At 40.9% G+C, this 25341-nt stretch overlaps 1 protein-coding gene across 5 annotated transcripts in view; it reads left to right on the forward strand.

Annotated features, from left to right (window-relative positions):
- The first annotated feature begins 867 nt into the window (after positions 1-867).
- AFF2 (ALF transcription elongation factor 2) overlaps positions 868-25341 on the forward strand; it is a 357228-nt gene continuing 332754 nt past the window's right edge. For 2 of the 5 annotated variants that reach the window (XM_064713254.1, XM_064713253.1), the window contains exon 1: positions 20454-20532. The gene's annotated coding sequence lies outside the window, so the exon portion shown is untranslated. Of the gene's footprint in view, positions 1141-20433; positions 20533-21784; positions 21963-25341 lie in introns of those variants that run through there. The other 3 variants (XM_064713252.1, XM_064713251.1, XM_064713250.1) reach the window with 3 other exon arrangements.

Raw genomic sequence — 25341 nt, forward strand, 5'->3', positions numbered from 1 at the left:
GTCTTTTTCTCATGCTTTCTCTTTTTGGTGTGCTTTGCATAAGTTTTAAATAAGGTGGTTTGGAACTTATGGATGTACTTCCATCTGTGTTTTATAGTCTGAAGGTTACTAAATGCATACACTTCATATTTATATCATAAATAAATATAATAACCTTGTGTTATTATCATTTATTCCAGCTTGACATAAATCAGGAGCCAAACGAAAGGGAGGACAGATTTTTTAGTGTTTAACTAGGTTGCTTCACATTGCTTGACATTCTCCATGACTTTATTTAAAAGATTCCCTCCAGCTTTGACAGGCAGAAGTTTAATATACATGTGCACACACATATATGTATGTATGTATTCATTTGAATTTGGGCTCTTTCCCTCCAGTCTCTGATAACTATGATTTCTGTCTGAAGAAATGAACTGTCTAAAAAATAACAAATAAAAGGCCATGAGAATTGAAAGCCAGTGTTCAGGTTCATCTAGAAAGAAATTAAGCAAATCAAGTTCAGGTTTATAAAGGGAAGCAAATTACCCTGGAGTCTCCACACACTGGACTAACTTGACATATTTAATTTTTTTGCAGGTTCCTGCCCTTCTAAAGAAAATTGCACCACTTTCATTACAGCCACCTGGGGAGGTGACAACGAGGTTATCAAGCAGTCTAGAACTGCTGCAACAGCTCCTTAAATACACTCAGCCAGGGAGACCTCCTCGAGCTAATGACACCTCCCTGTACCCACAAATGAGAGCCCAGCTGGCCGTGAACCATCCCACCAGTGACTGCAAACCCCAGCCCTCCACAGGTGTGAGAGGGAGGGAGGGGAGTGCTTCCAGAGGAGATAAAGGAATGGGAGGAGGCTGGCAGCCAGGAGAGCTGTGGGTCACTCCAGAGGAGATACAGGAATGAGAGGAGGCTGGCAGCCAGGAGAAGCTGTGGGTCACTCCAGAGGAGATACAGGAATGAGAGGAGGCTGGCAGCCAGGAGAAGCTGTGGGTCACTCGGGATGTGCCTCCCAGTGGCGGTGGCAGGCGGGGAGCGCTGCCTGCCCAGGTATGCCAGGAATGCCATGATCCAGAGGTGTGCACAGGAGGTGACTCAACACCGTGACCGTGATCCTACAAGCAGCCTGGGGATTTGGTCTTGACGGTGAGTTGATTATTATTTTATCTCTTACCAAACTGCATAATTTGCGGCAGTGTAATGTTTGCATGTTTTCCTTGTAAGCCGCTCTTGCTATTTCATTAGTAGCTGTGCTAGAAGAGAAACATGCCTTTCCCCCACAAAACTATTTACTCTCTTTCATGCAGACCGCTCCCAGCCTTTCTACCTCTCCACAGAACCCCGAGCCCTCTTGAAGGGTTGTGTTTCTGTAATCACTAAACAATCCATTTCAGCTGGATGCAGCAAACCATCTTTGATTTAAATTCCCCCTGAAGTGACTTAACTAGGCTCCCAGTCGAGAAAACACTTTGAGAGGTGTCTGGAGTGGTTTTCTGAACTCAACCACCCAGATGAGAAAGCCAAATTTAAAGATGTTTGTGAGTGTGCACAATATGCCCTCCCAAGCCCCCAGTCACCAGCTGCAGCGAGGGGTTGATTGCCAGCCCTGGGTGTGTGTATCTCTACTGGGCACTCTGAAACTCTGCAGCATCTCCCCCACTGCCTGCTGAGGTTCTGGCCTTGCTTTTGCCAAGAATTTGACTGAAGTAAATGTGTAAGTAAATAAATTATTGATGCAGCAGGTCTTTGCACAGTTGCCTGGAGTGAAATGAAGATTCTGGTTCTTTAAGGGTTTGATTGTGATACAGATTTTTGTGGGTGTTTTCAAGTTGTGACCTAAGGTGTTACCTGAAGCAATGCAAACATGGCCACTCAGGTAGTGACCTGCTTACCTTGCCTCAAGGAGAGGAATCAGCTAAGGTATGAACCTGTGTGTTCTCAGGCTGTTCAAGCTGCACTGTCACACTTCTCCTACCTCCAGTTAGTGATGCTGATAATATCATGACACCTTCTGTGAGTGTCCACACTGATAAATAGCACTTGGTAGTTATTTTGGCAATATTTGCCAGCATCCAAGGCCAGGTAATACTCAGCAGCAGTGCCCCTATCCTGCCACATGCTTTGGTCTAAGACAGAGGGAGATTTTTGTTGCAGTTGTTGCCTGTTTTGGCAGTTTTGCAGCACATGCAATAATAGTTCACAATTTAACATCTGAATGCAGGCTCAGAATCTGCCAGCTGGAGTACAGGTGACAGGGTCTGTACAAAAGGAGGAATGGTGAAGAATTATAACTACCAACTTTTGCTTGGTATTTTGGCAATACAGTTGTGGTAGAGCCAGGCTTTGAGCACAGCTTTGGGATCGCAGTTGTTTTCATGGAGCTTTCAGACTCTCAAACTGCACTAGGACACTGCATATTTTTTGGGCAGAATTGTACTTTCCTGAGCCTGCCTAGACTTAAGATGTCAAGGTCACTTTTTAAAAGCATGTGAAAACTCTCAGCCTATCTATCCAAAGGTAATCCACTCTGCTTATATGAGCACTGATGTAGAAATACTTTTTCTGAAGGAGAGTGGTAGTGTCCAGGCAGAACCAGCAGTTCCAAACAGCCTTAAGTATCTCAGGATAGTCATCAAAATTCTGTCTCCATTGAGGATTAGAAGCTGTTTTCAGCTCAGGGTTTGTGCCTTGACAAGCCATGGGGTTTGCTGGTGAGCCCAGCTGAAGTGTGCAGTTTGAAGAGGCTCACCCAGGTGTGCACAGTGGGCACTGTACAGGTCCAACAAGCTCGGAGGAGGGTGAGCAGGTTTGCCAGCTTAGCAAGTGGATTAACAGGGCTCATTTTGGGCCTGAGCACTGGGTGCAGCAAAACAAGGACTCTTGGCCTACAGAACATTGTCATTACCAGTAATGATAATCCACTACACTGTCCTGAGGACAGGCCAAATCCTGCTCACCCTCATCCTGTGATGAGAAACAATAACTGACAGCTGAGAAAAAGGCATGGTATGTGCTGCTTGCTTAATGGGAACATAATTTGGCTGAGTGACACTCAGCTGCTCCTGAAGGATTTGGAAAGCAATGCTGTGAATGTGCTGACTGCCAGGAAGGGTGGAAGGAGGAAGCTCCTTCTGAAAACTGGGCTCCTCTTTGCCACCTTCATCAAACGGCTGGCTCACATTTCATCTGGTTTTTGAGGAGTATTTCTGCATTTTCTTCTTTAAAAGTAAAACCACAAAAGCAGTAAAATAGTTGTATCTCATCAGTAAGAGCCATGTTCTGCTCAATTTGTTCTTTCAACTAGTCCCTTAAACTTAGTATTTACTGTATGCCCTATGAAATGTGTTTAAACTGTTCCCTTGGTTTTGGAGGGGTTTTTGTTCTGAACATTGCATATTTTTACAGCCACAGCTTGTGCCAGTTACTAGGCGTTCCTACTTTACTCACAAATGAGACTTTCACTTTCAAATTCTTTACCAAATTGTGCAATACACATTCTTTGAGACACTGAGTTAGCATTAAAAAAAAAAAGAAATTGGCAGTGGAAAGACCGTTATAGTTGTGTGACAAAATTCAGATTGGAAGGAAATAGCTCACAAAAGCATGAATTAAACATCTAATTAAAAGTGTTAAGTCTCATTTTAATTTTTTTAAAACACCAAAGACAGAAAAGCAGCTGCTTTCCTGAAGAATGTGGTATGATAGGAGCCAGTTAAGTATGAACACAGAACTGATGCAGAGTGCTCAAGGAAACATTTATGGAAAATGTGGGTTTTGGGATCCTCAAAAAACATGATTTATCACAAAGTAGATGTTTGTAAGGACTGCTTATGAAATGGGATCTGAAATAGGAGTGGCAGAATGATGTTTTTTCCTAACTTGTGGTGAACAAATATATATTTAATTAGCTTCATTTTTTTCAATTAGGGATGACACTCATGCATAATCTTACACCATGCCTCTAGTTTTGGAGTAATGGGTTCATAGGGGTCTGGCATAAATGTAAAAATATCAAGTAACTACTTTGGAGATATGTGGTTGTCTCAGGGTTGCAGTGTCCTGTAAGTAGTAGTTTGAAAATGTTGAGAAAAAAATTGGCTTATTCTCCTGTTAGAATTACAATTTGAAGCCAGAAGACAAATTATATAAAAGCCCCTGTAATTTTAGAATAATATTTTTTAGTATTTGTTATTATATGTCTTCTTAAATAGAACATACAGCGTGACCCAGGGTTGTTATCTATTGTTCAATAATGTAACTGGACAGTCTAATATTTGTTCTATGAATATAAAAATTAGAACACTAAATTGCTTGGGCCATTTTATGTGATTATGGGGAAAAAATCTCCTTGCTTAATTACAATTGTAATTCAAAATGTATTTTAAAATATTAAAAAGTTATCTGCGCTTGCAAGACTCAATCTAACCAGGAAAAAAGTGTACTTGTAACCTCCCTGAGGGCTGTATTCTGTCAGGTTCAGAGAGATGAGCAGTGGAGCTGTGTGAAATGCAGCTCTCTCCTTGTTCCAACTCCAAACTGCAGAAAGCCAACCAGTCCAGCCTGGACAGAGTCCAGGTGCTTTGCAAGTTGAAAGGCTACACTTGGATCTGCCCTCTAAAGTGGTTTTACACTGGGGCAACTGGAACGGAGCTCCTGATTTACACCAGTTGCAAAGAATTAAGAAATGGCTGTTGAAATCAAAGAATCTTTCTTTTTGAGCCCATTCTGATGTAGGGATGGCCCTGTGCTGAAATAACCAGTGCTTCTGAGGCAGCAGCACCAGCAAAGGCCTGAGCAAGGCTTTGGTGGGAGCCAAAGCACACATGCAGACTTACTTGGGTGCTCCTGTAATTGTGTGTGGTCTTTGCAGTAGGAAATTTCTTTTTTTTAATTTAAAAATGCTGTGTTTTGCTGGTTTTGTGTTGGAGATACTAAAGAAGCTTGTCACTAAAATGCTGGGCAGGTTGTTGGCACATCTGGGGGACACAGTTTGATCTCAGTTTGGAGGAGTGCATAAGCTTTTTTTGCTTTTATGTGATGAGAAATTGGAAGGCTTTGCATTTTACTTCTAGAAAATAGCTGATTAACTGCACATCAGTTGGTGCACAATTGCCACAGAACCTCTAGGTGAATTTTATTCTGTTTGCAGGCACTGAAGCCCAACAGGCCAGGTTCTTGGTTTATGCCTTGCATGTCTGAGAAGCTGTGCCCAGCAGTGAAACCACACAGTGGAACTGTTCTGCCCCAGTTCCTCTCCTCCCCGAGACAGTGATGCAGCTGCCTATGGCTGAGTGTTCCCACGTGTGGCTTGGGGAATCAAGCAGAGCAATACATGAATTTCAATAAGTGTGCCCCCCTTTCATGCACAGTCCCGCATGCCTTTCTCAATTTTGTTTCTGGTTGCAACAATTAATGTGCATGGGGTGTGTGAAGGCAGAATATGGGTGTAATTTAGCACTGCAGACACAGCTCTTGCAGACACGCCTGTCAGGCAGAGAATAAAATTCAGTTCTGTTATGAAGTTCCTGGGAAGAACACTATACAGCTAGAATACTTGCATTAAAATGCATTTAACATTATTGTGGGTCATTCTTTATAAATACTCTGATGAGGTCTGGATCTATAAGGTTGCCTTATGGTATAGGCAGGGAATACCTCATCATGCACGCCTTGGAGACAGAGGAGGGAGCACGGTGCTCTAAGAAAAATCAATGAAATATTTAAGTAGGAAAAAGTAATTTTGTCTCTTTGATTTCATCTGGTAGCAACTGAAAATACACTTTAGAAGCCTTTAAAGTACATCTAATTTCTCATTCACTGTCAAAAAAGAAATTTCTCTGGCTATTCATAAATACAAGAACAGTATGAAGTGGTTACTCATTTATTCAATATGTTATTGCACAACACTGTTCAAAAGTAAGAGGTTTAAAGGGGCTGGAAATACAAAGCATTGAAGCATGGCAATGGTAATATTAATTTGCAGAGGGCAGCTGTATATGACTGTAACAACTGAAAACAGGACAGGGGAAATGGGTTGGATAACAAGATCATTAGCTTATAAACTGAACTTTCCTCCCCCTTTCCCTCACTCCCTCAGAAGAAAAACCAACCAAAAATCTTCAATGAACCAGAAACTTCTGGAATTGAAATATCAAACCATAACCAAGAGAGGGGAAGGAGAGAATTGGCTAAGACAGGGCTGGAGAAAGGGGTAACATTTATTTCTGGCAGAATGATCATATACTCATCACCAGCAACACAAGTAAATGGCTGGTAAAATGGGATTGCTGCAACAGTTCATAAAATTATGATTTCTGGGAACAGACTGTATTTGGTTTCTGTCCATGAAGTAAGATGATCCTGATAATCCTACCTTTTCTCCCCACATTTATATAAAGACCAGTGATTAGTCACAATTATTAAAAAGGGAAAAAAAACCCAAACACAACAACAACAAAAAACCAACTAACAAAAAAACCCAACCAAAACCCCAGAATCAAATTTAGGCCAATCTGCTTTAACTTCTCATGTGTCTGTAGCTCTCCATTTTGTCTTGGTTGTTACCCAGAGGACACTACTCATAAATTGGATGGCATTTATGAGCAGGGTATTAGTTTTGTTAAGAGTTGCATACCTCATCAGAATTTAATTTGTTTTATTTGAAGTCTCACTTGTAATTAAGATGAATGAGCACAAACTTACATGTACTAGAAACAGTATCAGTGCAGACATTACTGTTTAGGAAACAACCAAATCTTTAAAGTGCTTTCCAAGCACTTGATATCTGCTCAAAAAAGGTGGCACATAAGATTAGGTACAATTTGACCCTATTATTATGTAAATGAGTATTTGAGGATTGTGGCTATTAATATATTTTTAATTGAGTATATGTTGACTAGGCAAGAAGAGAGAGGTTTGCAGAAATGCTACAGGCAGTCTTGTCTCCAAAGAGCATAAACCAGGAAAAGAGAAAAACTGGTGGCATAACAGTTTCATAATGTAGATTCATTTTGAAGTAGAACATAAAATTCAGAAAAAGCAGAAGCTTCTATTGCATTGTCTTGCACGGGCTGTTCCAAAGAGAGCAATGTAAGTCCTGGCCTGGCAAGGAGAGCAAAGGTGCCCAGGAGAATTCACCATCACTGTTGTCTCTTGTCTTAGTGTTTTAGTTTGTTCCCTAGCAGTAGCACCTTGTGCTGGCCCCTGCCCTCAAGAATACAGAAATATGAATATTTCTGTAATGTAAAGTGGTGTTTGGGGAGAAAGAGCAACTTAAATTAACCCTGACCCAAAAGTGTGTGGAGTCACTGGGCCCGACCTGCCCCCAGTTCCAGCAGAGAAATACCAGCCCCATGGGGCTGTGCTGCCAGAGTGCTTTGTCACAGCCAATAAACCTTAATGAGCACTGATGAGACACCTCACACACGTGGCTCATCCCCCTGGATCTGGGTTCCTGTGCCAGTCTGGGCTCCTCTGTTTTGATGTGCATTGCTCAGTGCAAGTACATCTGAGGTCAGGCTTTACCCCTATGAATAAACTTGTGAAGGATTTCTTTCCGTCATTCCACTTAAGGACTTATTTCAGTCTGCTTAAAGAGAGTTAAATGTGTTGCATATTGAACTTTTGTATCAATATATATGACAATAAAATCTTGATAACCACTTGTTATCTGTGTTCTAGGTCTTATACAGCATGAGGACATTACTGTTATTTCTTTTTAAAGTGTATTTTATTTTTATAACTATACTTGGCTGAGTAATTTTGGTTTTTAAACCATGACAGTTTTATATGATTATATTTTCCGGCCTAGAAAAAAAAGATGTTCAGTTGTCTCACAGTATAAAATAAAGTTACAGATAGGGCCACCCCAGAACACTGGCTCCCATTATGTTTGCTTTGGATTGTAGGAAAGGCAAAATTCCTGGTGAGGAGAGGGTTGACCCTGTTTCTGGATATGGGGGATTTCCCCAGTGTCAGGTGGAAGGAGGAGATTGCTATGTGGAAGGTGTTTGTGCCACAAAAGTTGGAAGATAAGCAAGGAAGCATTCTCCCTCTCCAGTGAAATAAAAATTCACCCTAATACTTTAAAAATTAGGCTGCAAGTGTGGAAAGTATAAGTGCTCATGGCAGAGTCTGAAGCTGCAAGGATGCAATTGTGACAGATATACCATAGGAGTAGGGAAAAATTATGATAAGCAGGGCAGAAAACGCCATAGCTTTTCCTTATAAAATGCTCATTTTCCCCTGAACCCTCCCATGGTAATACTGGATACACCATACCTTGATTTAGTTTCCTAAAGGGTTATGGACTTGCATTCTGGATAAGACAGTGGCAATAAAGTCAAGTTTCAAACTAGAACTGGTCCTATGATTCTTAGGTAATAAATCCACCTTAACACAAATGAAGCTCTGGACTAAATCTCAGCACATGTGAGCAAATGTCTTCTCTCAGTGTTGGGGTGGCTGCCTCCAAAACAGTGCAAATTTTGGAAGCAGTTTGATTTAGGAAGTTGGTGCTAGCTCTGCAGGAGGAGACAAGTGTGATAAATCAGCCCATATCGTTCTTACAAGGGAAGTGTTTATCCAAAGGATAACTTCTGCCTTTCACTGCTGGAGAAACTGGTCATGCTGGCGAAGCACTGATCCAGCTACAAAGGGAGCCAGGGTGGAGTGGCTGGGTGTGTTCAACACTGGGTATATGATAAAACTGAAAATGAATGCTTTGCTATGAGTTGTACAGCCCAAAATCAGAGTAAGAGTGAAATAGTGGTACTCAAGGGATACTGAAGTGGGACTTGAAGGAAGTAGAAAACTCCAGCAATGAAATAAAACATAATTAAGTAGAAGAGTGCTGTGTCAATGTAAAGAATACTTTCTAAATTGCCACAATATTTTGTTAAATGAGAGCAGGCCCATTAACAAAAGGGAAAGAAACCATCCTGGTTTGTAATTCCTGAGCTATGGGATTTTTATGAGGAAAAAAAAGGGACTGAACTTCAAGAGGGAATGAGGATAAGGAAGGAAAGTATTTTTATCACTGTGGAACTGCTCTGTATCTACAGCAGAAAAGTAGTTTCAATGTCATACCATTTGCTGTTTGTTGCCTAGGCTGTAGTGGTTCATATGCGGTCATATCTGCACTTTTCTGGCCTTTATTTATAAAGTGTCAGCATCTCAGTTGATGCTTCTGATCTTAAAAAAGCCTTGTTACTTTTTCTCAGTTCAACCTCTGTCCTCCTGGACCTGATTTGTCACCTCTGATTCTGTAATGTTAAATATGAATTTCCTGCATATCATTTGTGGCTTTTAATTACCTCAGGGTTAATCTGCCTCATAAAGAGAGGCCATCTCTGTTACCCAGACCATCAGCATGGAACAGAAGATGTGTTTGTGGGGCTGTTCCCTTGGGGCACTGAGGCAGGAGGTGCATGAGCTGTGCTGCTGAGGGCTCTCCTCCAGGAGCAGGAATTTGCAGGAACAGAAGCTCTGCTGCCCAACTCACCCCACTCTGCCTGTCCCAGGCAGCTGCACAGCCCTGCCCTGTCACCCACTGCTGGCATTTTACTGCTCTGTGCCTCTATCCTGGTCCCCAATGGCAGAAGGCAAGGTAAATGAGTTGTTAATTTTATCCCATGTTATGTGACTATGCAGCTAAAGAATTTCTTCACAGGAGATGCCATGAGCTAAAGGTCCTTCTGGGCTCCTTCTTTCCCATGAGCTGAATTTTAACACTATGTTTAGTTTTTTTAATCCGTGTAATAACTGATGGATTGGTTCTGGATAAGGCTATGTGGGGAGAAGCCACTTGCAATTAAAAAACTTCAGGATGCTGCTGTGATGAGAAAAGGTCACCTTGCAAAAGATTGGTTTTCTTCCCCACAATCCTATTCTGGGAAACATTACCTGGGTTTGTTTTTTCACTTGTTTATCCATTATTTGTTCAATGTAATAATTTCCAAAAGCAATAAGAGAGTAATGTGCAATTAACAATAGAAACATATAAAGTAACAAAGCGGTGCTAGTCAGAATGGTTAAATACAATTTGGCAACTCTGCTGTTACTATGGACTCCGTGATGCGTAAACCTAGGCATGAAGTTAAAAAACCAGTACCTTGATTTGCACTTTGTCACAAAAGCTTTTTCTCTCTAAGTGTGGCATCTTACAAGTGGAGTTAGAAAACTGTACTGTGAAAATGGTGACTGTGACTTTACATTACCACCAGTCATGTCAGTAGCTTCATCTCCCTAGAAGCAAAGAATTAAGTAGGATACTTGTAAAGTCAATCAAAATTAATTAACAAATTACAAATCAATCAATAACACCCCAAAAAGTCTTGTTATGACCTCAGTTACTTGTTTAAGCATAAACAAGCTAATTGGCTACATTTCCTGTCTAGAAATAAGATCATTGCCAATTAGCTTAGGACTTAATTAACTCTCTAAGGTACTGAACTTTAGATACATCATAAACTGTGTCTTAATGTTATTATTAGTTATTGCAGTGACTCTAGTACATTCTTGATTTATTGTTATTGTTATATAACTATTACATTTACACTTATGACACTATTAAAAAAAACCCAAAGCCTTCAATATTACATTAAAGTTAATGCCACATAAAGGACAGAGGCATTAAATAAAAGTGGAATTAAGCAGGATGCCATAAGTTTACATTGGGAACTCAGCAGTCCAGCTTCTGTTCTTTGCTAGGAGGCACCAGCATAAGAGATTATATATTTAAAGATTATACATTTAAAGATATCAATTTTCTTTTGCCCAGCTACAATTGCTCTTTATTTCTGGTCATGAGCTATTGGATTTGCCATCCATTTTGGCAGCTGAGAGAAGTCACAGTATGAGCACTGTAATGTAATCCTTACCTTCTTTTCAAGATCCTTCCTGATTGTCTCTTCTATAACAAAACTTGGAACAATCTTGATTTGGTTTTTTTTCTTCTCTCATGATATCCAAGCAATTTTTTGGTTTTTTCTGGCATCTCAGTGACCTGATTTTCTTCTTTTGCTTCTCTCTCTGTTTTAATAACTACAAGCTGCATGTTTTCCAAGGCTGAGAAGAATTTGTTCCAGGTTTGCCAGGGATAAACAGTCCAGCAGAACAAGTGATGTGTCTGCTGAACAGAAGAGAGGAAAAGTCAGATCAGCAGAGATATTTAAATCTGTTCCTCTGCTCAAAGTGGATGTTAACGTTAGTTTGGTGGCGTTTGATAAATGTCTCCAGAACATGGAGTGTCTGGAAATAAACCTGCACTGGGAGTGATATGCAAGTGTTGCTGTCTCCTTGGGGGCTGGCAGCAGCACCACCAGCACACAGCCTTGGGAAATGGGCATTCTGTCTTCTTTATGACCCTAAAAAAGTCACCACGAAAATATTCCAGCCTTTTATTTCAGAAATACTGTCACCTTGTCTATAAGTCAAATCCTTTTTAGGTGCCTTTATTCACTCTTTGCACCAGAAGGACTGTACAATCTAGTCTTCACTTGTGGCTTTGCCACAGTTTTAGCTGGCATCTAGGCTTTGGCTTCTTTACCACTCTATGACTAAGCTGGACAAATGAGGCTAGGAAAGCCAATGTACTTTTTGGCACTGATTACATTTACAGCAAGAGTAGGCAAACAGAAATATTTTGTTTTATGAAAGAATCATTTCAGCTTTAAGAAAAGCTCACATCTCCCAAGTGTATTACTTTGTGGGTTTGGGTTGGTTTGGGGTTTTTTTTTCTGTTTGTTTGCTATGTCCAAACTTAGGAAGTAAAACAATCTGGTGTCTGCTTCAAATCTGGCAACATAGACATAGGTGGATTTAGGATTTGAAGAGCTTGTTTTGAGACAGGAACAGGCTCACAGAAAACCGTTTGATAGGATTGACCCCACTCCTTTACAGTTTCTGAGGATCAAGAGCTTCCTTGTCCAAAACTCTCCTGGGGTCCCTGTTTGTGGCTGACAGTGACAGAGGCACACTCATGGTAAAGGAACTGAAGTTTCTGCATCTCTCCATCCACTGGTCCTAGGCTGGAGCTACAGTTAAGGTCTAGAACTCCACAGCATCCCTGAAAGGTGTTAATATATATTAAATACTTCATGCACATATTTTCCTTTAATTCATGTCTAGATTGGTGACATAATATTTTACCTGGATCCAAAAATAGACTCCTTACAATAAGGAGGGTATCTACCCAGGGAAGAGGATTTGGCATAATCTGCCAAATATAACAGGTGAGCTATTGTTTCTAAAAAAACTAAAGGAATCCAAAATGAGGTATTTGTGTCCTAGAATAGAAATATCCACCCTGGGAGTATCCTTTATGGAAGTGAGCCAGGAATAACTCCCTGGAATAATGCTCTGAGAGCTCACCCCTTTCTGTTGTCTCATGGGTTTTTCCTTCAAAATGTGAAGCAGTCAACACAAACCTAGTGCTGCACACAGAGATGTGCTTGATTATCTTAGCATACATTCTCTTCTCAGTTTCTCTCAGACTTGCTATTAAACACTGTTTCACAAAGCTCCTGGTGTTACCCAAATTCATTTCTTGAGTGTGCTTTCCACAGAGGCCATGCTGTTATTTCTTTTTTAGGAAAAGAGCAGGCAATGAAGAATGTATTTTTCTTTTCAGATGTAGTTCTAAGTGCCATAAAAAAGTGGCTAATTAGAGTAACATTATTGTGGGACAAATGGATCACTTCTCACATGCGTGTCTGCATTTGTTTGTGTGTGTGGGCTTGTTAGCAGCAACAGGGCTGGGAGAACACTGAGAACTGGTGGGGCTCATGCAGAACACATTCTTTAGTACTATCTCTCTTTCTTGTAGGTCCTTTGCCCTTTTCTCATCCGACTCTGAGGTAACGGTATCCATTGCTAACGGATCCCTCAGCCTCTGTTCTCATGCTCTGTGGTTCAGCTGCTGCTTTGCCTCAGCTTGGCCCCAACATTGGGCTGAGCAGGGAAAGCAGCTCCTGGGCAGGCTTGCTCATGGTTCCTGATGTTCAGGGAGAAAAGGATTATGTTACTGCCGTTGCTGGGTAGAGTGCAGAAGTATGAACATCTTTACAGGCATGAAAGAATTGAGTTATGCCCAGGCATTTACCAGCTATGCATTTGTTCACAGCCGTGCAAAGAGCCAGTTCAGAGATGGAACAGGGTACATCTACTCACACTGCCTCCCATTCCTGTGACTTAAAGGACACCCCTAATCATGACTTTATTATGCCTGCCACACTCTGCTTATATTCTGACAGGAGCTCAGCTGAGAGTACTGACATTTCTTAATGATATTTTGATAATTTTTCTGTAAATTATAATGTTAGGAAACATGCCATGAGGAATAGAGGAGAATGAATGGAGAATTTTATTTTCAGCTAAATTTGCATGGGTAAATTTATCCACAGCCCTGGGTGCTCAAGGTCCTTCCAAGATGTGATGAGGATATTAGGGGCCTCATTTGAAATTTTTACTGAATTTAAATAAACTTTGAGTTAGACCCTTGAATTATTTTTTTTTTTTAAATAGAACGTCACCATAGCGGCGACATGACTTCCTTTTGTAGCCTTTAGCTCACCATGTTCTCACTGCCCCATGAGCAAAATGATGTCACCACTGCTGCAGTTCAGAAGTGATTATTGTGCTGGGTACAGCAGCACGGAGTTTGGAGCTTAACCTCTCCATGCTGAGTGAGGAGGACGGCAGCCTCTGCTGGGAGGTCAGGCTGGGGGCAATTAATGGCCTTTTCATCATATTCAAGTACTTTGGTCTATTCTGGTAGCTGGTGGCTTAGGCAGGATAGATTAAATTTCTGGGAGATAAAATATAAGGGAGGGAGAAGAAAACGGGAGGCAAAATATGAGATGTGTGACACATTGCAGTGATGCAGTTATCTTGGCAGTTCATGAATGACACAGCAAATGACAGACACCAAGGTGTTGATTCTGTGGGCTGTCTGTGATACAGACTCCTCATGTTCAGCCTACCCAGATTAGAGGATCTATCATCAGCAACTGTCACAGACAGAAGCCAAATCTGTTAAAAACAATCTAACATCAATGGAAGGTAGGACTAGAGCTTGAATCAGTTTTGGAAGGTTGGTTTTATTTGTATTTTATTCCATGGTGTGTGAAACTGCATGGACCTAAATCTGAGGGTCTGTTCAAATTCACCTCTCCTACCCAGTGGTATTTAATCATGGTGCAAAGGGACTTCTGTCTGTAAGGGAGGGAAATCTCCACTGACAGAAACAGCTTTGCAAGCTGGAAAGAAACAACTGAGTCCTTTATCAATAACACACACTGGATGTCTGCAAAACCACAAACCTATCTGAAATAAGTCAAGATAATCTTTCAAAACCTCCTTCAGCATCACCCTGAGACTGGGATTTTATTGTTAACTTAATAAAATGGTCTTTTGTTTTCATGGAATGATTTACAGGGGAGACTACACAACCTCACTGGGTTTTTGGTTGCAGCCTGCATGGCCAAGTCCTCATTGCTTCCAGCCCTTGGTAAGCAGGCACAGCCTGATCAAACATGTTGGCCCATCCTGCAGCTCCACTTCTGGTTGCACTATGGGTCAGCACTTAGAATATGAAAAAGTTTGTTTTACCTGATGTGTTCCTAAATGGAGCAGGAAAAAGGTAATTCTTGACATTTGAATTCTACTTCCAGATGCTTTTAGAGAACTATCCAGCCCAGACAATCTTCTCCAAGTCATGTCTACTTAATGGCATTTAATTTAGGCACTTTTTTCCTTCCATAAGAAAATACTAAAGCTCTCAATTTCTCCCATGAGCACATTTTTGCAGAGTTCAATTCCAAACTAAAAACCACAAAAAGCTATAGCCAATTGCAAATCTAAGGAGCAGCTGGGAAATACAAAATAACTTCTGAATTTCCTAAGGGGTAACATAAGCAGGGGTACCACACCTGCAATTGTTCGATCTCAAGTCAATGTACCTATTGTCATTTGCAAGTAGTAGTTCAGCCCTTCTGATTCAAAATTCTTTAGTTAAGCTGATACATGCATAAATTGAGGTTACAGGAAACAAATACTGCCTCTCCAGTTTTACACCTTTAAACTCTTTAAATATTTCAGGTACATTTAAAATGGAGCTTAGCAGAATTCATACTGTTATTGGTGACTAGGGCCAAGCAATCAATCTTAGAATCATCCCTGGAGTGCACTAGCATTTTCTTGCACATGGGTGCTTTCAGAAAGCAAGTAAATTACCTGTTTAGAGAGATTAAAGTGAGTTGATGTACTAACCTGCAAACTATAATTTAAGGAGTCAAAAGCCTTTCTTTCCCCACCCTCTTCCACAGAAATTAACAACTCCAGTAGCATAATTTTTTTGTACTGCTGCTCTCTCTCCAGTAGAATATACTTTATTACTATTTGGAGGCTTTATCCCTTTATGACAACCAGTATCAAGAGTAATATTACGCCAATAACTTGGTTTGCTAAGTATTAATACAAGGGAAATTATGCTAAGAGCACTGTGTGAGTTTAATTGCAATTCACACTTTAATATTTTGATGCAGCTGTAAAAACGTAGAATGAGAAACATTACAATTCTATTAGATACTAATAAATTGTGTTGTGGAGGAGGATATGAGCTGTACTTGCCATAATGAAGCACATTCTACTTCCCATCCCTCTGTTTTGATCCTGCATGTGTATGATTTCATAGAGAGGTTCAGCAAAGGTTCTATAGAACAACTTAGAAATGAATGGAGGGTTGTGTGTTTTTATATCAAATAATCAGAAACAAAGTGCAAATAATGTAAATCATCTTGCTTATGAAGTGTTTATGTCAAACACTTCATTTTCTTTATATACAATGTGTGATTGTTTAGAATGGATCCTATTAGATTTAAATGTTGTATTCTTTTCTAGGCTTAAGATTTCCAGGTTTGGGTACATTTAATAAAACAGCATTCTGAGAAATATTCAGAGATTCCTCCTCCTCCATTTCTTCCTAATAGAAATGACATTTTTAAATTGCTGTGCTTTCTCTGCTCTTTCTGCTCATAATTGCAAGATGCAGTGTGGTAGTAATGCTTCCATGCAGCTGAATCATAGATTTGTTTAGGTTGAAAAAGACCTTTTGGATCATTGAGTCCAAATGTTACCCAAACTCTGCCAAGCCCATCACTAAACCATGTCCCTGAGGCCCACATCTTGTAAATACCTCCAGTGACTCCACCACTTCCCTGGGCAGCCTGCTCAATGCTTGACAGCCTTTTCAGGGAAGAAATCTTTCCCAATACCCAATCTGAAACCTCTCCTGGCACAACTTGAGGATCTTTCTTCTTGCCCTATTGCTTGATCTGACATTCAGACTGAAATACACAGAACTTTGTGATTTCAGGCAAATCACTCAAGTCCTTCTCAGCTTTTGTTTCAGTAGCTAGGAGTTAGAAATAAAAATCTTTCAGCATCCCCAGGCTATTTTTCTGATTAGGTAAGGACATGTATCCATTTTCCTCCTAGATTAGTCTATTTTCAGAGAAGTGCCTGTGCAGGTGGGAATGAGCCCACTGCCACTTAGGCACAGGGAATGTAGTCTACAGTAGCTACACCTTCCTTAATTAATCAGTCACAAGGATGAGATAGCCACAAATTATTTTGGTGTCAGCACTTTGGTGTGGCACTCCTGACAGCAATACCAGGCTTCTAAAGTGGAAGTCAAAAGCCCCAGTTCATCCCCACAGAGGCCAGCAGAGCACCACTAGAACAGATCTGCTGGCCAGCTGCATGCAGCTGATACTGAGCAGTGGTTTGCTCCTTTTCCTTTGAATGTATGTGAATCATGTGCAGGCAGGGGATGATGCAAGAGTGTGGTTAATTTGTTCTCCTTTATGAAATACGTATTCAGAGTGAAACCAGGGCTGGTCATAGCCACGTTTACCTTTTCTTATCAGGTTTGACTTTTAAAGGGCAGTGCTGTTTTTCAGTGGCCTCAGTGCATTTTTTTTTCTTTTTGGGGATGAGAACAATTTAAGCAAACACATATTTGTACATCACATTCCCAGCCTGAGTATTCTTACTTGCAAATTACAATCTTTAACATCTCCTTGCCTTTTCCTCTCCAAATGCTCCTGCCCCTCCTGATCTTGGCACTTTGTTGTACCTGGTTCTCTGCCTTCTGCCTGCACTCTCAGGCTGAGCACAGCTGACTGCACATTTCTCTCATTCTCAAATCTAAACCCATCCATGTGTCTTGAATGAGCAACTTGCACAGGGATCTTCTCAATTAAAATGTTCACAGAGTCATTAAACTAACTAATGGTGGAAACTTCAGTAGAAATGATGCTGTAATGAGACAAGCTTTCATCATCTTGCTGAGGAAAACATATTTCACTTGATTCAGATAAATTATATGCCCCCACATATTATGATCAATATTTTAGCAAGAGTTAGCATTTAACTATGTCACTTCTGAGTAATGAATAATCATGTCGAGCATATGAAAAATGAGTAATGACAGATATCACTGGACTGGTACGTTTTCTGCTTCTCAAAATGATATTTAAATTTTTACAAAAATGTTGTATAAAGGATTCAATGACTCCAACTTGTTCCTTCTAATGGGTATCTATCATTTAAAACTGTGACTGCTCTTGAAGTACAGGTTAGAATAACTAATTTTAAAATATGTTCAAATAGTTCTATATTGTGACAGAGGAAAATGGAACCCAGTTGTCAGGAAATGTATGTGATAAAACTGGATTTCAGAAATTGAGGACTTGAACTGGCCTCTAAAATTACTCTTCTTGCCATAGTGGCAGTAGTACTAGGGAGTTTGTGGCTTTGCTACTAATAGGAAATGTGAAAGGTATAAAGTACTTTTATCAAGAAAAATATCTAAAATAAGTAAAGATTTTTAAAATAACACGCATAAAACGACAGCATGACCCAAGCATGCTTTAATTTGTTTAGTTACTTGCATCTGCTTACTGTGTTATGTCTCTTTTGTGTACAGCCTTCCCACAGCCTCCTACCCTAATTTTTAAAACTTTTATGCTTGAAAATACATTCACAGACCAGGACCTAAGGAACTGTTTTGATTTTCCTCTAAAAATGCCAAGGCAGTCTCAAGCACCTACTTAAGAAAATCTTTGCCTCTTGTAAAGGCTGTTGAATGAACCATCAGCAAATGTGTGCAGGTCTTAGAAAGATCAGGAAGCATTTGTCACTGTAATCCAAAAGGAAACCTCTCTATGCATAGTATACTAATTTTTTCCTCAGTCAAGTAATCAGTCGACTATGTTGGTCTGTGGTTGACTTTTTTTTCCTCCCAACAATGATCTGTTATGCAATTTTAAGGTTGCAATTGGGGTGACAGATATTGTTCTATATTTTTAATACCCTTATGCTCGTAGTTGGCAGTTCTGCTCTTGATTGACTTTTTTTTGATGTCTACTAGGAGCCTGAAACTAATTTGCAAGTATGACCATTGACTTGGTGACTTGCTCTTGTAACTGGCTGTAGTGCTGCAATATTAGTCTTCCACCTTTCAAAAAACATAAATATGGTATACTCATGAATAACATGTTTCAGTTGCATTAAAGAAATACATCGTTGGCCCCAATTTTTCTTTCTGGGTCTTTAAAATTCAAACAGAGTGAAAAAGTAATCTAAGGGTCTGTCATTACCTAGGTCAATTCTTCCACCAGCTGCTCCTTGGTGATTTGCAGTGTTATCTGTAACAAACTGTTTGGTTTTAGTCACCTGCAATGTACAAAGAGTTATCTATTCCTAACAGTGGGGACAATAGGCTTTTCCGGTGTTGCCTCAGAGTAGCTGGCTGTAAGGTTTCCTTTCAATATTTAGCTATTTTAGCATAGTTTAGATACATTTCTAATGTTTCCATCATTTGATGGAAGAATAACGTCAAGGAGATCAGCTATAATCTCATTATATTTACATAAATACTATTCTGCTTTTAAACTCCTTGCCAAGTGTGGCTTTTCAACTCAAAGTGAAATTCTCCCTTTGTCAATATCAGTGTTTTCCTTAGGGATGAAACAGCTAATAATCTATACTATATAATAGGAAAATTCACATTAATACTATCAGAAGGATGATGATTACTGACTCTTACAGCATCAGTTTTCCACACTGACAGAATGACATTCTAAAATGCATTTTCCTAAATTAGGTCATTTAAATCAGTTCAATATGTAAGTCACGGTAGCAAATTTTTCACTTGGCAGCTCTTCATTATGTAGCTTGGATTAATTCTGATTTAAGAATTCTGTTTGGTTATTCAGTTTTTTCCTCAAAATTTAATTTTCAGTAAATGTGGTGACATCACAAAATGATCAACCATCATTTGGTGCCACTCCCCTCTTCTAGCTGTGGAGATAATTTCAGGAGGCACAGTTACTGTAAGCAGCAGAGTCACAAGTGAACCAGGTAAATGACTAGGCAATAATTTTTTCATCAGGAATGAGGAAAAAAGGCAAGTGGGAGTGGAATTGCACCCCAGACCCAATGAGGGGAGTAAATGGAAGTTATACTACTCACTTTTGGAACTAGATTTTAAGAGCATAAGTCATTTAACCACTTTTAAAGACTTTACTCTGGGGTGCCTCAGTGCTGTGCAAACACATGGTAAAAGACAGTCCATGCCCCAGTGAGCTTAATAGCCTTCTTGGTTTCCCTGCGGCAATGCCATTTCGCTCCAGCCCTCTTCTCTTGAGCAGGATGAAGGCCTTGCCTCCTCCTCCTGATTATTTTAGCAGACCTCTGGTTAGCACATGGAATGAGCCCTCCAAACTCTGCCGTCAGCACTACAATCCTTTCAAAGCTCACCTGGCAGGTTTCCCAGAAAAGCAAGACACGGTCGTTTAAGCTGGTTGCCAGGAAAAAGACTGAATAATGCTCATTCTAGCTATTTGTTTGGGATACTGGTTCTCACTTTATGGAATAAATATGCCAGACATTCATCTCTTGAATGAAAAGAAATTGCTGCAATGGTCTTGCACTGCTCTTGCACTGCTCTCAGCAGAACCTTTCCAAGACCTCTCAAAGGCCTTTGAAGGACCATCTCAGATGCTCTAATTCTGATGCTATTTCTGTATTGAGTACCAGTTGCACCAGGTCCTCCAGGGCTTAGGAGGAGTGCAAATGGGGAGTTCTATGCTCTTGTCTTCTAAGAGGGCCCAAATATTTTCTTAAGTCATAACTAGCTTATGTTTCTTATAAGAAGCTGGAAGGATATGAATACCCACAACCACTGATGGTCATGTACTGAGTTTGTCAAATGGATGTGTGTAGGGGGACACAGTATGGGTAAATGAAGGTAATGTAGAATGTAATCTTATCCCCCAATGAGTTGCAGCTGGACCCTATTACTAAAGATTAGGAGCAGGCTAGATGATAACAGGCCACACCTGTAGCAAATAAGAACTAGTGGTACAAAAGAGTGGATTGGTGGGAACTGGAGTAGAGAGAAGTCAGATGGCTGCTGCAAGGACCAAGAACAGTCAGTGCTTAGAGGAGCTGCCTGCAAGAAACATCGAGGGGGTATGAAACTCTGAGGCTATGGAATACTTGCACTATAATGGTCATAAAACTCTTGATGTATAAGACGACATAAAATGATAATAGAGCTGTTGTAATATATAAGACAACAGATATGTGGACTGATAGCCTAAAGGTGTGTTCTATACCATAACTTTTGTCACATCATAGCAAACTAGAATGTAACATCTGTAGGATCTATCCATTAATGGCCAAAATATTTGGAGGAAGCTGTGTCCATGGGCTGTGTCTGCCCATGGAAAGCTGACCCTTCTGATTTTCTTGCAACTGCCTCCCCACTGCCCCCAGCCCCTTCCCCAGTGCACCTGTAAAATGATCCACAATTACTGTGAATTTTATCAAATTTGTGAACAAAACCAGCAGGTATCTTCACTGGGAATGTATTTGTGAAAATACAAGGACCTTGCAATTAATTTGACATAATTTATTATTTTTTTTTTTTTACTAGAAAAGAAACTGTATTTATTGACTTCCTCTTGGGGGAAAGTCTCTTCTTATGAGTTTCAGTTTTGTCTGCCCTCTTCACTGCATTTGTCTCCCCTCTTCACATGGACATATCTATTTTATATATGTGGATAGTTTTTGCACTTTTTAGTGTTTTGTATTTATCATCAAATTCCTTTGTTTGATTTTAAATATGTAGACACATACCCAAGCTGTTGCTTGAATTATGTTGGCCCCTCGTGGTTATTTCTGAACAGCCACAGGATCTACTCAGAATATGTTTGTTAGCGATACCATGTTCTAATGTCAGTAGAAGACAGGAAAGTCTTATTTTCCTAACATAGGGTGACCAGAAAATTGAGGTTGAAATGGATGTATATAACAGAATGATCTTATCAGAATAAAAGAAGGGGAAAAGAGAAAGGAAACAAGATCAGATTTGTTGTCTCATATTCCACTTCCGTGCTAATGTTATGTGCCATATATTATTCTTTTTGTTTCTTTCATAAAAATGAAGCTTTGCCTACTGTTACATTTCTGTAAAGTGCATTAGAGAATATCATCATAAAAATCACTGAAGACAAGACAGTACTTCAGCAGCTTATGTATAGACATCATTGCTGTAAAGTGCTTCTGCCTTTTGAAAGCAGCATGGCAGAAAGAAAGAAACTTGATGTGAAAAGCCTTTTTACCATGTTTTTGCACATCAATTTTCTGGCAGTGTTAGTGCTTCAAAGTTGGTTTGGTAGTTTTGTTTTACACTGTGTGTGACCTTTATTTCCACTCATAGGGAACATATGGCTGTGTAATTGGTTAAAGCTACTACAGGGATTGTTTCTGTGTGCCGGGCTAGGAGATGGTGAGAGTCATGCTGAAGCTCTAAGCAATTGGTTCGGTTAAAGGGAAGGATTGCAACATGTGGCCAAGTCTTCAACTACTCCCTATGACCCATTGTTCACAATCAGTTGGTAAGCATGGCAAAGTTTTGTTCCTTAAATCTAGAAGATCGCCAGCTGCTTTAAATCCTGGTCATAAATGTCAAAATAACAAAAAAAAATAAGCAAAAGGGATGGGGGATGGATGGCAGAGAAAGATCAAACTGTGATGATTCTAATTAATTAATGAAATGTCTACTTGAAAGTCAAGTTGGTTTTGATTTTTTTTCTCATAAAGCCTCTGTACTTTTGGCCAGTGGTGCTCTCCAAATTCCTAGTTCTGTAATTCACCCTTTTGCTTTTCACAGCTGATTTGCATCTGCATTCCAGTAGATGTTTTTGGTTACTTGTTTGAAGTTACTTTATTGGAGCATTTGCTACAGTCTCTGTCTTGCCTGGTTTTGAAAGTTTAGACTATCCTGACAGTGTTGTAAGAGCTGCCTGGCTAATGTGCTGTTTGACAGCAGTGAATAGGAATCTTATTGCTATTGCCTTTTTTCCTCTTCACATTTCTGACAGTGGCAAAACATCGAGTGGAGCTGTGCCTGGGTCAGGAAGGGTCATACAGTGTCACAGTCTAAGCACCACAACACTTTGAGCACAACTGCTGAGTTATCAGTGTGCATGTCTTAAAAGCATTAGTTTGCAACCTGTATCAGGGAGGAGTTTCTCAGCACCTGAGTGGCATTCCTGGGGCTTTTGGTGGCATATGGTTGAGAAAGACAGGTATCAAAACAGACAATTGAAAAACCCCAATGGCCAATTCACATTTAATCATTGTAGGACCTTATAGTATCCACTGTGAGCCTTATAGGATCTGAGTGTGATGAAACTCAGTGTGTCCCGGCAGGTGCCTGTGGACACATTCTAACACAAGATATGTAAGAGCTTGCCATTATGAACTCCACTATAGCAAAAATGCCAAAATGCCATGTTTTCTAAAGGAGTCTCGATAAACTTACTGAAGGAAGGATTATTCAACAGGACACAAAAACATTCCCCCTACTTACTGTAAGAATACATTATCGATATATTTCTAGAAGTGATTATTGTTTTAAATTAATCTTGTTTCATAAAATAGGAGTAGCAACTCTAATAAGAATAGTTCTGCATAGTTAAATGAATTGCTCAGGCAGCACGGAGTTGATAATTACAATTAAGATGGTAGGAAAATTAAGATTGCCTATACATACACACTTGAAACTGAGTAACAACATCCTTTCAGTAACTAAAATCCTTATGTTTTTCTGAAGAGGAAATTTAGCCATAGAAGCAGAACATGATGGGTTCCTACTTTATGAATGCACATCTCAATGGTGGGGGTTTTTTTGTGATAGAGCAGCTTTAGTATATGTAAGATTTATGTGAACTCCTGCCTGTTCTCACAGAGTTGAGCTAAATGTTCTTGTGCCTACCTTCAAACAGATGCTAATATTAACTTAATTTTCAATGTATTAATGTAATCTGTGTGCTTTATCTAAGGTGTAAGTTTGTTCTCTATACATGTTTAGTTCTGTATGAATGAGGCACAGAAAGAAAAATCAATCATTGCTTCACAGAGAAATATGAACTCTGTTAGCTTCATTTTTCACACTGTGAAAATGACTTGACCTTCCTTTCCTCAGAAAACCAAATATCTCCAATCTGTATTCATAGCTAGGCACAAATTTTCCATTAACATTTTCTGGATAGAAAACTGTGATTTCATTATTCTTGTTTTGGGGGAAAATAAGCTTTTCTTTGGATAAAATGGAGTGTTCTCAGCAGAAAAGGTTTCTGTGCTGTCTCACAAGGGGTGCAGTTCAGTTAACTTGTGCCTCTCTGGCTGTGGACTGCTGGCCTCAGCCTGTGCCACCTGACCCACCATGGACAGTCTAATCTGTCCTCCTTCAGGAACAGGGACTTTGGGGCAGGTGGTGGCAGCTGCACTCTGGCCTTTGGAGCACTACATGGGCCTTGTTACTAGTTCACACTTTTCTCGTTGGCTTTGTACATTCCTTTGCATATAGATTACAGAAGTACCTTGGGTAAAGAGATTATCAAGGGATGTAGGTAGGTTTGAAAGAGAAAGGATGAGGCTGGAATGCCCCTTCCCTGCCTCAAACTCTCTTCTCCTCTCTTTGCTGCTGAACCTGATGAAGGAGGTGGGAAGTTTCACTGTTCGGGTGCAAGCCCAGCACCTCCAGTAACTTCAGTGTTTTCAGCTCGTGAGTCCACCCACACCTTGGCCAGAGCAGCCACCAGAGGGGTCTGGCCATTTGTGCCTTCACCAGAGGGACACTGGCAGGAAGCAGGACTCCTTCTCCTCTAAATGGGGACAACCACCCAAGCCACCCATGAGGAGCATTTTGCTGGGAAGACAGCCCTGGGCTGGTCGAGCAGGCCGGGCAGGGCCGGGCGGGGATGGGGCAGCAGGGCCGGGTGCAGGCCGGGCAGGGCCGGGCGGGATAGCAGTTGGCCGGTGCAATGGCAGCAGGGCCAGGCAGGATGGCAGCAGGGCTCCCGTCTGCAGCCTCGGCGGCAAAAGCAGAGCCTGCCCGTGCTGAGCCAGCACTCCCCTTTGTGGCAGGCTGCGGGGCCGGGCCGCAGAGCACAGGGCCAGGAGGCCTTGCTGATCTTATTATCCCCGTTCTGAGCTGTTGCAGGTGCTGGGAACCGCAGTTGTATTTTCCACTATAACTGTAAAAGAGGTCACGCTGAGGGCAGCTGAATTTTCTATTCCTAGCAGTTCGGGTAAATGAACCCTTCGCTGTGTGGAGGCAGAGCTGGGGCAGCCTCGTGCTTGTGTTTGCCCCCGAGCTGGGGCCTTGCAGAAGGTTCTGGATCCCTGTGCCGGCAGCCGGGCACTGAGGGAGCGGCAGCTACACCCGACATGTCCCCAGCCCTTCGCTCCTGCAGGCCAGGTCTGGGAGAGCAGGTTCGTGCCATTGCTGTGTGTCCAGGCCATGTGTAGCCAATCGTGGCTGCTGTGTCCCTGGGGACAGGGCTGGGCACGGCTCTGTCCCTGCACCCCTGTGGGAACAGATGTGTGTGGGGCACAGGGCTCCAGTGGAGCGTGGGCTGCGTGTCCCCACTGGTGGCACTCAGGTGCATCCTTGAGGGTTTGAAACTGACTGCAAAAAGCTGTTTGAAACTGACAGTAAAAAACTATTTGAAACTGACAGTAAAAAGCTGCTTCATTCATAAATTTTGTCACAGACCTGAGGGCACAGGGTGCTTGGGGAGCTCCAGGTGCCATACATGCAACTTCTGAGGAGATCCATTACCTCTGCTATTGCTTGTCAATGGGGACAGCAGGTTTGCTTGGTGATGAAGGATCTCCCACCCTTTTGCTGAAATGAGCTCCGAAAGCGTTTTCAGGATTTCTTCTGTGTATCTTTTGCTAGTTTCTGAGGAAGTAAAAAGGGTTTGC

This window comes from Zonotrichia leucophrys, chromosome 4A (genome assembly GCF_028769735.1).
Source record: "Zonotrichia leucophrys gambelii isolate GWCS_2022_RI chromosome 4A, RI_Zleu_2.0, whole genome shotgun sequence".
Taxonomy (NCBI): domain Eukaryota; kingdom Metazoa; phylum Chordata; class Aves; order Passeriformes; family Passerellidae; genus Zonotrichia; species Zonotrichia leucophrys.